The following is a 12,703-nucleotide window of genomic DNA, read 5'->3' on the forward strand; positions in this document are numbered from 1 at the left end:
GCGTCTATAGATTACCCTGTTTGCATAAACTTGATAACGGTGGCAAGGTTGAGCGATGAGGTGTCGTTCTAATCGGTTTAGATAAGCAATAGTTAACAATTATCGATGGAAGACTGCAGCCACTGAAAGCTGTCAATTGTGACTGAATCACTTACAAAGGCCGCTGCCCTTGATTATAATTGCATCTAATACCAATAAATTCAAAGCATCGTTTAATCGAACAGCCAGTTCATTCGAACTGACATTCGAACTGACCCAATTGTCTCGAGAAATTCGGAGATCTGAATCCACCCCACTCAGAACATTGTTTTTCCTTTCGTCTAAGCTTTCGTTGGGTTTCATGGCGTGAATTAGTGCTTTTGCACTAAAAATAACGAAGTCCGAGCTCAAAGTTCAAGGTGGTTAAGTTGTTGTGGCAGTGTTTAATTTACCTGAGCAAAGACATATGGACGGTGGCGTAATGACACGGAGGGCCAGTCAAGGGTCAGGTACAAGATAATTTTTTATTGTCGGGCTTGGGCGTAGGTATGAGTGTTTTCGCACTATATTAACGTTCACAATGACAGTCGCGACAGAACCGCACCCCGTCTCTTTTTACATCACTGCGACGTGCACATCATTACCCTGTTTGCATAAGCTGGGTAGTAGTGGCTACGTTGAGCGGTGAGGTGTCGCCCTAATCGGTTTAGATAAAGCATTAGTCAAAGTTATTCATGAAACACTGGAGCCACACAAAGCTTTCAAATTAGACTTAAACACTTACAAGAATGCCACCTATGATTGCATTTCAATGCATATAATACTAAATATAAATTCATGCCAGCGTTTATTCGAACAGGCAATTCATCCGTACTGACGTTATGGTCAGGTCAAAATCAACGTTACTAAAAAAAAAGCACTTCGTGAAATTCGAATAAATCTCTTGGCCACTCGCGTTCGAATTATCGATTTTCGACGATACTTTCCTCTTTTCCGGAGACAAGCGGTTGCAAAACGTTAGTAATATAGACGGTAAAGAGGAGGAAGAGAGGATAGATTCGATTGCATCCGGCAAGGTATTATGGAGGGTTCCGCAAAAAGGCGAGGAGATTGTCGGCGCAGAGATTGCACCATAACTTTAAGTGCAGCGAATCAGAAGTATATATACTGCAGTATAAGCACAGAGCACTCCAGTATTTAGCTGTCGACCTGTGTACAGTCTTCGTCAAAAATATACGGCCCAAGGGGTTCGCTTCGCTGCCTTGTAATGGGGCTACTAGAAGTAGTACAGGAATATATATGTAAGCTTGAGTAGAGTGAGGACGAGCTTTGCCATCTATAAGATAATGAATGCTCTAGAAGCGCGACGAGCTCCATTACGGGGCTCAGAAGTGAAACCTTTGGGCTGCATATTTTTGACAAAGGCTGTACGTCTCAGAGCGCCCGCGTCAGCTCCAAGACATGCCCGACACATTGCATCTTCCTCGATACCACGCCAGGCTTCATGGTTTCAACATTGGGACGTGAAAATCTTGTGCATCGGGTGGTATATATAATTGGACCAAGTAGAGACGTTGAAAATGAAAGCTAAAAATATTCGTTAGGTTTCTGATATTGAAATAAATTCAAATTATATAGTTTCTCTATATAGAGAGGAAATGTAGTTATTGATCCACCTTGTTATGGGTTGTCAATTGAAGGTAGGAAAGTCAAAGCAGAAAATAGGAAATTATCTGTCAGAGCAGACGAAAATCACTGATTGTCATATATATGTGACGCTGTAAGCCACTCCACTTCAGAATTTGTTTAGGTTTACTGGACGGGAACCTGTCTCGAGGGCAATAGTTCGTGTTCTGAAACATATGTTTGTGCTACCTCTTATTCTTCTTACACAAAAGTGAGAAGTGTGCTCTGTTGGCGGGGACGACCTCGGAGTCTCCATTTTATCCTCCCTGCCGAATGCCTAACACCGTATATCGCTTCCCTTGTGGCTGATAATCTTTGTCAATCCTCAAGTGAGCTCGGATTGTAAATTACTGGGAACCTAGGGGACTAAAACCTATTGTTGACTTGCGCAATTATCTTTCTTACTCCTGATATTTACCACATTGCAAGATGGACATTCTTCAGAAAAACATTATTGCTATTTTCAGTGACCCGTAATTTTCTTGATATTTTTCGGCCCCTACCTCGCGGGAGCGTAGCATTTCCCATCACTGCCTGCATAGCGATGTGTGTTTCAGGACCATGATCTGAATCTAAGGAAGCCTAAGATGTGGGAGATAGTTGTTGACCTCAAAATAATATAATGGCGCATACGCACAACCGGGATCGTTGACGACGCAGGTGATGAATCTGTTCTTTTTTATGTTATGCCTAATTGCGGAAATTATTAGCTAATAGAAATAAACAAAATGTTTTTGTGATAAAATTTTTTACCACCGTTTCATTACCAAGAGGCACCCGCAAACTGATTTTATGAAACATACTCAGGCGCGACGCTTATAATGCTCAAAGTGCTTCCGGTCTGTAGGCTGATATTGAGGGGTCATAGGTTTATTTCTTTGTGAAGTTTTAAATTGTAACTTGCCGCTCTTAATTTATTGTATCATACTTTACGGCTGAAATGTATTAGTGAGGGAATTTCTTCGGGTGTAGCGTGATTATTCTGACCGGAGAGCTGCACGCGCTGTCAGCATACGACGAAAAAGAAGCCCCACGTGCAGGGCGGAATGCGAGCGTCCTGCAATGGCTGTGAAGGAGCGCTGCCTGAGAATGAAAAAGGTTCGACCCTAGCGGCGCAGCAGGGAGCAGAGCTGCGACTGCCGCCCGGATACCATCAGGAGTCTTCGTGTGTCAGGTAAAGGCGCTACTTTAAAGCCACGCTACAACGCGGCACTCTGCGGGACGGTATAACGCTCGTAGCATCTTGCTGCTTTTGAATTCAGTCGCTGGATGTACCGCGGTTTCCTTAGAAGGAATTTTGTGTTAGAAGGTTTGAGGCGAAGTGAAAATTTTCTCCGCCTATTATTCTCCGCGATAGTGAATCAGGGCTGTGGTGACGATGAGTTGGCGGCGAAGCAATTTGCCTCAGAAGAGCTAGACGCAGCAGTGCTGACTTAATTTGTAATGGGAAGCTCTCTTCCTTGAAGGAGTACCAGATTGAAAATCTGTTACATGTCGCAGAGTGTGCAGCAATAGCGCGCATGCAGCTATTCGCCCTAGAGATCCAGCCTTCATTGCCGCACGGAGCCAATAGGATCGAAATTGAATACGCAGTGCTTTGAGGGTATTCTATCAGTGCTCCCAGTTTTGATAAGAAGAGGGCAGCTGTGCATTTTTCCTTAAATGGACGCGTTACTTTGGTTCTGCATGCTTGCCAAATTCACTTCGATATCAGTTCTATTCTTGGCGTCTGGTGCAGAGCGAGTGCGAGCAGGTATCCGTGGGCTGCCCTGTGTTCCGGCGCTGACGCAGCGGCCAGCCTCTCCGAGCGGGCTTTCAGAGAGCCCGTGGTCGTCGCCATCAAGACAGGTTGAGCAGCGCGGATACGCCATGCCATTTCACCTTACCCGTGAGTGCGTCTGCGTATTTGCTATCGCTCCTCAATTAACAGACATAGCTAGGGCTACATGTATGTACTTGACGCCTGCTACATATAGTTTTTGAATTTCGGTGGGCATTTTCCTATTCCCTGTGATCTTAGTGAATTAGCACTATATATTGTGCATCAGTATGAATGTATTTTCCCCCTTTTTTTTTAATGAGCCAGAAACGCTGCATAATTATGTTTAGCACAAAAGAAAATTGGTACGAAAAAACGAGGTCGCAACATGCAATCCAGCACTTCCTCTAACTATAAAATAAGTATTTTTTTTTTAAGGCAGCCTACATCCACGCAGCGAAGTGCACGAGCAATGGAGTAGAGGGGTTTTGCAGTACACGATAATATATGACATGCACATGAATAGGCATATCAATGTGGATGAGGATACGGGCAGAAATCTATTACTTCATCAGAAGGTCACAGGATGGCTTTTCGCGCTCGTTGAGCCCGTTTATTTGGTAAAGTCCACTGTAATCATTGCAAGTGATAATTTTTTTTCTACTGTTCTGCCCGTGAGTTTGGTTATCGAACAATAGGGAACACTCGCAACGATTGCAATGTGTCGCTATGCGGCTACCGATTGCCAATTTAAACCAAACTTTTTCGTCCCATGCCTCAGTCGTTGAGGCATAGACCTGCATGAGTGTGCGATCATAGCTGCAACCTTGAAGCGCTCAACTAATGTACGCAACATCGATTGTTCACTCAACAACGGCAATCGCATGATCCTTGCGGCATCTTATGACTGGCCTTTCTTTGTTGATTGCGACCACGCGCGATGGCTTGCCGAGGGAAAATGGCACAACGTTAATCTAGCACCTGTCACAAGCATTCACGCTTTGCGCAAGTCAGTGAATACCACGAATCGCAACGACAGGTTCCTTTTCCTTTTTTTTCTTCCATTTGATGCACCTCCGATGTTTGCTTGTATTTCTGTACATTAATGACCAGGTTTTGTTGATATCTAGTGTTGTTGTGCTTTTTAAACATGTTGAAGACTATTTTAGTTGCATTTTAAGTGAGACAGGTTCAGAAGGTCACGAAACTATAAATACTGTCATCGCCATGTTCGCAAGTGCAACTAAGGGCCGTCGTTCCGCCGAAGAAGTGCCCAGCAACAAAATACTTTAGCACGTCGACGGAAGACTCCTTTTGAGTCTAAGTTGACACGCAGGCTGTATTTCCAATCCCAGATCACCCTATGGAATAAACCTCCTTTTACATAGGTTGCATCTCAACCTTGCCAAGCGAGGACCTGTCGAGTACATGCATAGCCTTCATAGGAGGGGGGGGGGGTTGGGATTATGTAGCGTGCAGGAGAAATTTCCATGGAACTCAACGTCAAGACGGAGGGGGAGGGGGAAGAAAAAAAGAAAAGCGAGAGATTGTTGTGTTTCTTTCAGTCGCCGACTTCTACTCAACCTCAAAAAAGTGGCTACCGGCTGCTAGGTCACCATTGTGCTATCAGGAGCTCGTACAAATTCCGCGTATGCACCTCCAGCAAACAAAAGCATATCATAAGCTGCCGCAAGAATCGTGAGATATACATTACTGAAAGCGCCCCCGAACATGGCCGCTAGTTCCTGTCGACCATAGCCGTGGTTAACAATGATCCGAAGGTCCAATTCTTATATTATATTGGCGTCAACATCAGTCACGTTGGAGCCTATTGGGAGAAAGGGCTTTGAACCGACGACATAAGTACCTCCGATGGTATGCCTTTCACTCAAGTCATCACATGTGGAGGCATACAGCTCGCGCGTGCCAGCCTTCCCCGCCAGCTTTAGCCGTCAATGGCGAAGTAGTGGTACGGGTGGTAAGTAGTATTGTTATAGGGAAGATCCACAATCGATAGCAGTCTGTACCACTAGCGCTGGTGAGAGCTCAAATCTGTCTACCCTCAGCGTCGTCGCCTTTTGGCAATCTGTCCCACTTCATACTCCTCCGGGGCTCGACCGGCGAATACCGCCAGTAACACTAACCCGTCCCCCCCCCCCCCCCCCCGACGCCCCTCGGGAGCAGCACTGTCCCTGTGCTTTCTAGGTTAATTATATAGAATATGATTTATAGGGCTTGATGCGGGACACATGCACCATACCAGACGATGGCACTCAGGACGAGGACCTCGGATGCACAATTTCAGTTTCGTATGTGACGTCGGTCACGGGGCGCGAAACCCGGCAAGGCCCTGTGTAACGGAACAAATGTTTCACTCGACCCAACTCGACGGCACGGGAGCCATAGCAAGACAAGGAGTTTAGTTGGTTTGTGGGGCTTAACGTCCCAAAGCGACTCAGGCTATGAGAGACGCCGTAGTGGAGGTCTGCGGAAATTTCGACCACCTTAGGTTCTTTAACGTGCACTGACATCGCACAGCACACATGCGCTTTGCTTTTCCCTCCATCGAAAAGCGCCAGCCGAGGCCGGGATTCGATTCCGCGTCCTTGGGAACAGTTGTCAAGCGCCGTAACCACTGCGCCACCCCGGCGGAGTAACCAGGAGTGTAGCGCACAACACGATGGCGCCTCTTGTACCGGCATTATTTAGTTTTGGCATGCAGAGACCTGGCATGCGCAATTCCGTCGGACATAATTTGCGTAAGTGCTGGAGGCATCTGCCGCGGGTAGTATGGAGTCGAAGGGCAATAACGGATGTCGGCCAAATAGCAGGTAAAAAAGAGAGCATCCAGCAGTAGAATGGAGCGACGTTAGACAAACATCAGAAAGGGTGGAGAACGTCCCTATCCCGTTGGTCGTTAGACACGTACATTGAAAGCATGTCTGAGAGTGTACGATTAGTCGTTCCGTGAAGCCATTGGTCTTGGCTCTCTGTGAATAAGACTAGCGTCACCGTTGTCAATGCGGTTGGTGACAGCTGTTGTTTCACCCATCGGGCAGGTATCGAAGCCAAAAAGGTCACTATATGCGAGCAAAAGCTTGTGTAAATCCGCGGCGAATTGAGGTTGGAGATCAGCTGCAATCATACTGTTAACGGGTTCAGGACGCGATGTGGAGGACGAAGGACGGGCTGTATAGGAACGGCAGTTGGTCGATCTGTAGTCAGAGCTGAAACGGTACGATCGGTCAACGGGGACAGCGCAGCAAGTGAAATTCCTTCCAACAGAACTTGAGTTGACAAGCTAAAGATGAGGACAGGGAGAGTGATGCGGCTCTTGGAGATGTGTACCATTAGACGAGAAAGGATAACGTGCAACTGCAGAATGACATCAGTAAAGGGACACGTGAGATAGTCGCCACCTGCGACAGATGGGAATCGTGACACAGGGATGTGAACGGCATATTCAGGAGGAAGGCCGCTGAACTGTGCTGAGCGAAATCGGGGTGAACAGAGCGGAAGGTCCAAGCGGAGTAGGCCGGCAGAGCAGTCAGTGAGAGCACTGCTGTCTGTTAAAAAGTCAATGTCAAGAATACCACCATGGGGACATTCCTGTAGAATGGTGAACACTGAGGCATGGCGGCCAGCAATGGTAACTTGCGCCGTTCACATGCCAACCACAACAGCAGGGCTGCCATTCGAGACGCGATCTGCGCACGAGATGGTTCGTGTAAGGACATTCTTGAGGCGATGGCGAAATGAGGAGCTGAAAACAGGTAGTTTGGGCACCGTTATATATAAGAGCTGAAACTAACTTCATCCACAAGGACATCTATGCAGTCATTGTGTCGGGCAGGGGTCAGCAGAGGTTTTTCGGTCCCGGTCAGAAATGCAGCGTCATCTCCGGGAGCGTCAATAGCTAGTTTTCTGGTAAGTGGGTGGGAAAGTACGGTGGAGGACAGCGGCGAGGAAGAGGAGAACGTGAGCGTCGGGCTTGCCGGGATGGCGAACGGTTGGCAACACGAAGAGTTGCACCGTGGTCAACGCGGGACTGGTGGGCACGAAGTGAGGACTACCGAGAGGCATAGTTTCCACGACAGTTCAAGTAGGTGACCTGACGAGATGGTGTGTATCAACGGCTGCAAAAGTGATGGGAGATGTGGCTAACAAGTAAACAAGTAAACCAGATATGGCAATTCTCATGGGTACGCCATTCATTCGGATATCGGTACCGTTATCAGGTGACAAACGAGTGGTGGAGAAGGCAGTAGCAATCACCAGGCTGGCAGGTCTGGAATCCACGGTTTCGGCTACGGGCCGGAAATGTGTGCCCATATTCACAACCTCCTGGCGAACAACAGCCTGAATGAGTAATATAGTAGCCAGGGTGTGGCCCGGAGTATGCGCTAGAGAGGCTGCTGGAGGCATTGCCTCAAGTTCTTGGTGGATGTTTTGGGTCAAAGTGCTGTCGTTGGTAGGTTGTCGAAGAATCAGAAGATCCACACAGGAGCAGCTAGCGGCCGTGTTCGGCAGCCTATCGAAACGGTGAGAAATGCGCCTTTGATTTTCTTGCACGAAACATCGGCACACCTGCAGCATAAAGTACACGGTGGAACAATCCTTGAACAACAGCAGGTTGAAGGCATCGTCGGAATTGGCTTTTATGTTGTGGCCGACCCTTTCCGCCTCAGACATGATTTGGTCGATTTAGCGGCACAGAGACAGGACGCCCTGGATGTGAGATACGACTCTGTGGATGTCTGAGCGTGAGAGGCGAACACTTTGGCTGGCGAGTTGGCGGCCAAAATGCTTTCCAAACAGATCGTGGAGCTTCTTCTTTCAGACATCCCATGATATCAGGCCACCTTCATGGGTTTCGATCCCCACCGCGGTCCCGGTCAGGTAAAAGATGATATTCGCGAGCATGAGTATGGCATCCCACCTGTTGTGTTGGCTGACGCGTTCGTATAGGGCCAGACAGTCGTCTGCATCTACTTCGCCGGTCCCGCAGTAGCTTCCGGGGTCACCGAGGTTGGCCATGACAGGAGTAGCGGACTTGGCGGGAGCGGAGTCTGTAGACATTGCATTGGTACTGACGTGGCGTCCACAGCGGAGGTACAGCTTGTCACAAGGAATAGAATCGATTTACCACCATGGGATATTACGGGGAATATCCAAAAACGATAGTGGTCTGTACCGCTAGCGTTGATGACAGCTGACATCTCTCGTCGTTTTTAGCGTCGTCGTTTTTTGAGTCGGTCCCACATCATGGTCCTTCGGAACTCGACCAGCGAATACCTCTAGAAACAGTATGCAGGTTACTTGGAGGCCCTAGTACCAACGCGCCCAGTTTTTAGTACAAGACTCCATATTCAGTTGGACAAGTAACATTTCTCTCGACCGTTTGCCAGTAAAGAGTGTTTTATGGCGAGAGACTTTCTAAGCATATGGTGCGTGTACAGAAAGTGACCGCCATTCGTGACTGCCGCACGCGTCATCAGGACATGTCCGCCTTATGAACACAGATTAAATAAGGCAAAATGATGAATACTGAGGGTTTTTCAATTATTGAGGCTATAGTAGAGATTGGAAGGTGTTATAATGACTAATAATAACTACTAATGATTTGTAATGTCCATACGTCTACAGGCAATTTGTAACGACTACAATTCATTAGAAATGACTAAAATGCTAATAATCAATTAGTAATGACCAAAATGACCTACTAGGCACAAGACCACAAGCTGGAGTTGATGATCCAGCAGAGTGTGCACAAGAAGCAGCAGGACAGCCGCCCCCGGCAAGAGTCCCGACCTCCTGGCCGCATTCTCTGACTGGCCGATTCCGACCAACTATGCACCGAGGAAGGGAAGGGTTAGTATTTTTCCGAGTTTGGTAGTTTCGTATTCTATATACAATAACTCACCGCTTTTTTTTTTTGACTTCGCGGCCCTCTGAAATAGGCCGAATAATCCAACAGTCTTTGTCTCAATTCTTGGTTTCGGCAAAGAACACTGCAAAGTGTTCCCGGTCAGCTGAATATGCTGCTGATCTATTTACTTGTTTGTTGACGTGTGGTAAAATAGTAGTTTTCTCGCAAAGAAATTCACTTGGTATTTGGCATCAGTGTGTTGTTCTAGTTTATTCGCTACACGTACACTCCTCTAATGCATGTGCCTCGAAACAACTTACTTGCCCAAACTAAAATTTCACTTTGTAATATGTACCCGTTGCGACATTTTCATTGCCTATTCAATAACTCAACACAGCCGGTTCATTGGCTGTCCCGCAAGGCCAGTGGCCACCAAATTGTCAACGGAAATTGTTTCCGCTGTTTAGCACCAGTATTTGAAAATATCTGGATTAATAAGTGCTCTAGTGTCCAGACATCAGACGTAGCATTCATTGCGCTTATGTGCACTAAACAATGCTGAAGTGTTGTCTTTTCTCTACATTAAGATACCTTCAATACTGAGAGTCTTGCATCATATTTTCCCCTCAGAGTGTCCTGAAGAGCCATGTCATATACTCATGCACAGATTTCCCAGTGGCTGCTCAAAATGAGAATCCAGACTATTAACAGATGAGAAACTTCCTTCCAACGAAAACGTCGAACTGAGCACTGACAACAGCCTTCGTGAAATCCGAATCTACCCAGTTTTGCGGGGCTGTGCACATACGCTTCTCGTATCTTTTTATTTACTTCTCAGGTCTGTTCTCATGCTAACTTCCAACCTGCAACCGCAGTTAACTCTCTATGGAAGGCAGGGCTAGCGTAAGATTTTCATTTTAGCGTGTTCGTTCCAGGCAGCAATGCAGGACTGCAGCCAAAGCAGCGTTGTTCGGATTACGGAGTACACTATTAAGTGAATATGAATTGGGCGCAAAAAATACAATTCATTCGACATGGCCACCTATGGCAGAGGTGGTCGGTGTATACGCGGGAGAGAACAGCCCAGTGCAGCTAGCTGCCATTTTAGAAGAGTGGCACTTGCCTTCCTGCCACCAACATAGCGGTTAAGAACCTTTTGCCAAACTTATCAAGCGACTATCGGTAATATGTGGAAACTGTGTCTACACGCCATAAAATTTTGCAAATCACTATCTTCGTTTCATTTACAGGCATCAAGGACCGTGTAGTCTCTAATTGCACCACCCTGTCTCCTCCGTGCGACGAGAAAGTTCTGCTGACCAGGAACCATGTGCTCCAACCCCGGCTTTCTGAGCCTGTCGCAACGTCTTCGACTCTCTTATGCGACCCTATTTGTGGAGCAAGCAAAGCTCGAAATGATGAGTTCGTCGGTGGCGGGATGCGACACCGCTTCTGTAGTGAACTGTTCCACCGCTCGCAAGAACTCTTCCCAGCCTGTGGTTGTAGAAGCTGCAACACCGCGGTTGCGTGCCTATTTTGTAGCGCTAATCCGCGCCACTCAAGGCTACATTGCACTGATGGCTTTATTCTTTGTTAACGCAATTATCACGGCAGGCGAAAGGGCAGGACATTTCAGTTTTGTCATCAGGAGAAGGTTTCTTTATTTTCCTCCTGAACATTTTACTGCATATGTTCCGCTGAGATAGATGAGCAGAAGTTTTATTTATGTCATTAGGAGAAGGTTTATTGGCTTTTCTCCGTGACTGGTTACTGCAAATGTTTTGCCGAGATAGATGAGCAGACATGTTATTTTTGACACTAGGAGAAACCTTTCCTGTATTGTTGTTTGATTTGTTTGTTGCCGTTGTTGTTATAAAGTGTGTGTTGTTGTCAGCGTGTGTTTTATCGAGTGATATTGCATGGCTTACAGACAGACGTGGTTGCCCTTCAAAATATCCACAAAAGTAGCGCGATTTTCCGGAACCTGCTGGTAAAAGGAATGCTTACTAGAGGGATAACCTCTCTCCTTCCTAACCAACTACGAGGCGGCAGAGTCACGAGACGACGCGCGCTCGCCAGGAGAGGGTGGGGGAGAAGGCACCTGGCTTTTGCCTCGCTGCCCATACTATGCTGCGACGCCACGGCATCGCGCTGGTAACTTGGAGACGGGTGCATTCCAAACGCGAGGAGGAACTAGTTGCTCATCGTAGTTCGGTTTCGAGAAGCTACCGATGACTTCACGTTATGCAATGCCGAGAGGGATAAAACCAGAGTTCTCGCGACGAGAGCGGACTCTCTTGCGCCGCCTGCACCCAGAGACCCTTGATGGAATACGTACCCTGCCCTTCCCCTGCCCGGCCGACGACCACGACGACCTGGTTAGACACCCGAACTCTATTTTATCGTATACAACATTCTTTCGCAGTGTGCTTTTCGCGTTACCTTACGGTTAGTAAAGTTTTATTTACCTAGCGTGCTCATTCGTTGCTATTTCGTCCGGAACCGCCGTGGCCGCAACTCTGCGCCACGGGTTGGGGACACGTGTCGCTTACTAGTAACGCCTGCTTGTAGTTGGCACGGGAGCTCGCCTTCCCCGCCGGCCCTGTTTAGTTTGACCCCATAACATATATAACATACGGAGGCGCAGTGGGAGGCCACTCTGCTATGCTCAGGCCCACAGTGACTCAGTGTAGTCTGGTAACCCAGTTAAGAGCGGCAACCCAGGCCACTGCAGTTTTGAAGACTCCAGTCCAATGTCCTTTCTTTAAAAAAAAAAAAGTTTCTCTCTCTCCCTCCTTCTGTCTCTCTCTGCAAAGCACAGAGCGACAGTGTGTTGATGCTGCGTAAGATGCAGAACGATCGGCTGCGGCGGCAGCAACGACATTTCGTACTAGATTGCCGTCAAATATTCGGGGATCTGCATCCACCACACTCAGAAGGTTTTTTTTTTTTTTCGCCCAAGCGCGAAAGATGCAGGTCACAGCATCTCTGGCTGGGTTTGACGGTGTGCAGTAGTGCTCTTGCAATAAAAATATCGAAGTCCGGGACTAAAAAGCCAAGTGGTTACGTTGGTGTTAGTGTGTCTGAATTACCCGAGCCAGGTATGAGTGTTTTCGCACTATAAAAACGTTATCAATAACGGTCGCGACAGCACAGCACCCCGTCTCATTTTACATCACTTCGACACGTCTATAGATTACCCTGTTTGCATAAACTTGATAACGGTGGCAAGGTTGAGCGATGAGGTGTCGCTCTAATCGGTTTAGATAAGCAATAGTTAACAATTATCGATGGAAGACTGCAGCCACTGAAAGCTGTCAATTGTGACTGAATCACTTACAAAGACCGCTGCCCTTGATTATAATTGCATCTAATACCAATAAATTCAAAGCATCGTTTAATCGAACAGT

The 12,703-nt window shown here is 47.3% G+C and overlaps 1 long non-coding RNA gene across 1 annotated transcript; it reads left to right on the forward strand.

Moving 5' to 3' along the window:
• The first annotated feature begins 2,770 nt into the window (after nt 1-2,770).
• On the forward strand, nt 2,771-11,429 carry LOC146203447 (uncharacterized). The gene is made up of 4 exons (XR_014702368.1): nt 2,771-2,839; nt 3,404-3,553; nt 9,151-9,295; nt 10,544-11,429. It is a non-coding gene; the product is annotated as an uncharacterized LOC146203447 (long non-coding RNA).
• The last annotated feature ends 1,274 nt before the right edge of the window (nt 11,430-12,703 follow it).

The sequence above is a fragment of the Amblyomma maculatum genome, chromosome 1 (assembly GCF_055883805.1).
Source record: "Amblyomma maculatum isolate TAMU_Amacu chromosome 1, ASM5588380v1, whole genome shotgun sequence".
Taxonomy (NCBI): domain Eukaryota; kingdom Metazoa; phylum Arthropoda; class Arachnida; order Ixodida; family Ixodidae; genus Amblyomma; species Amblyomma maculatum.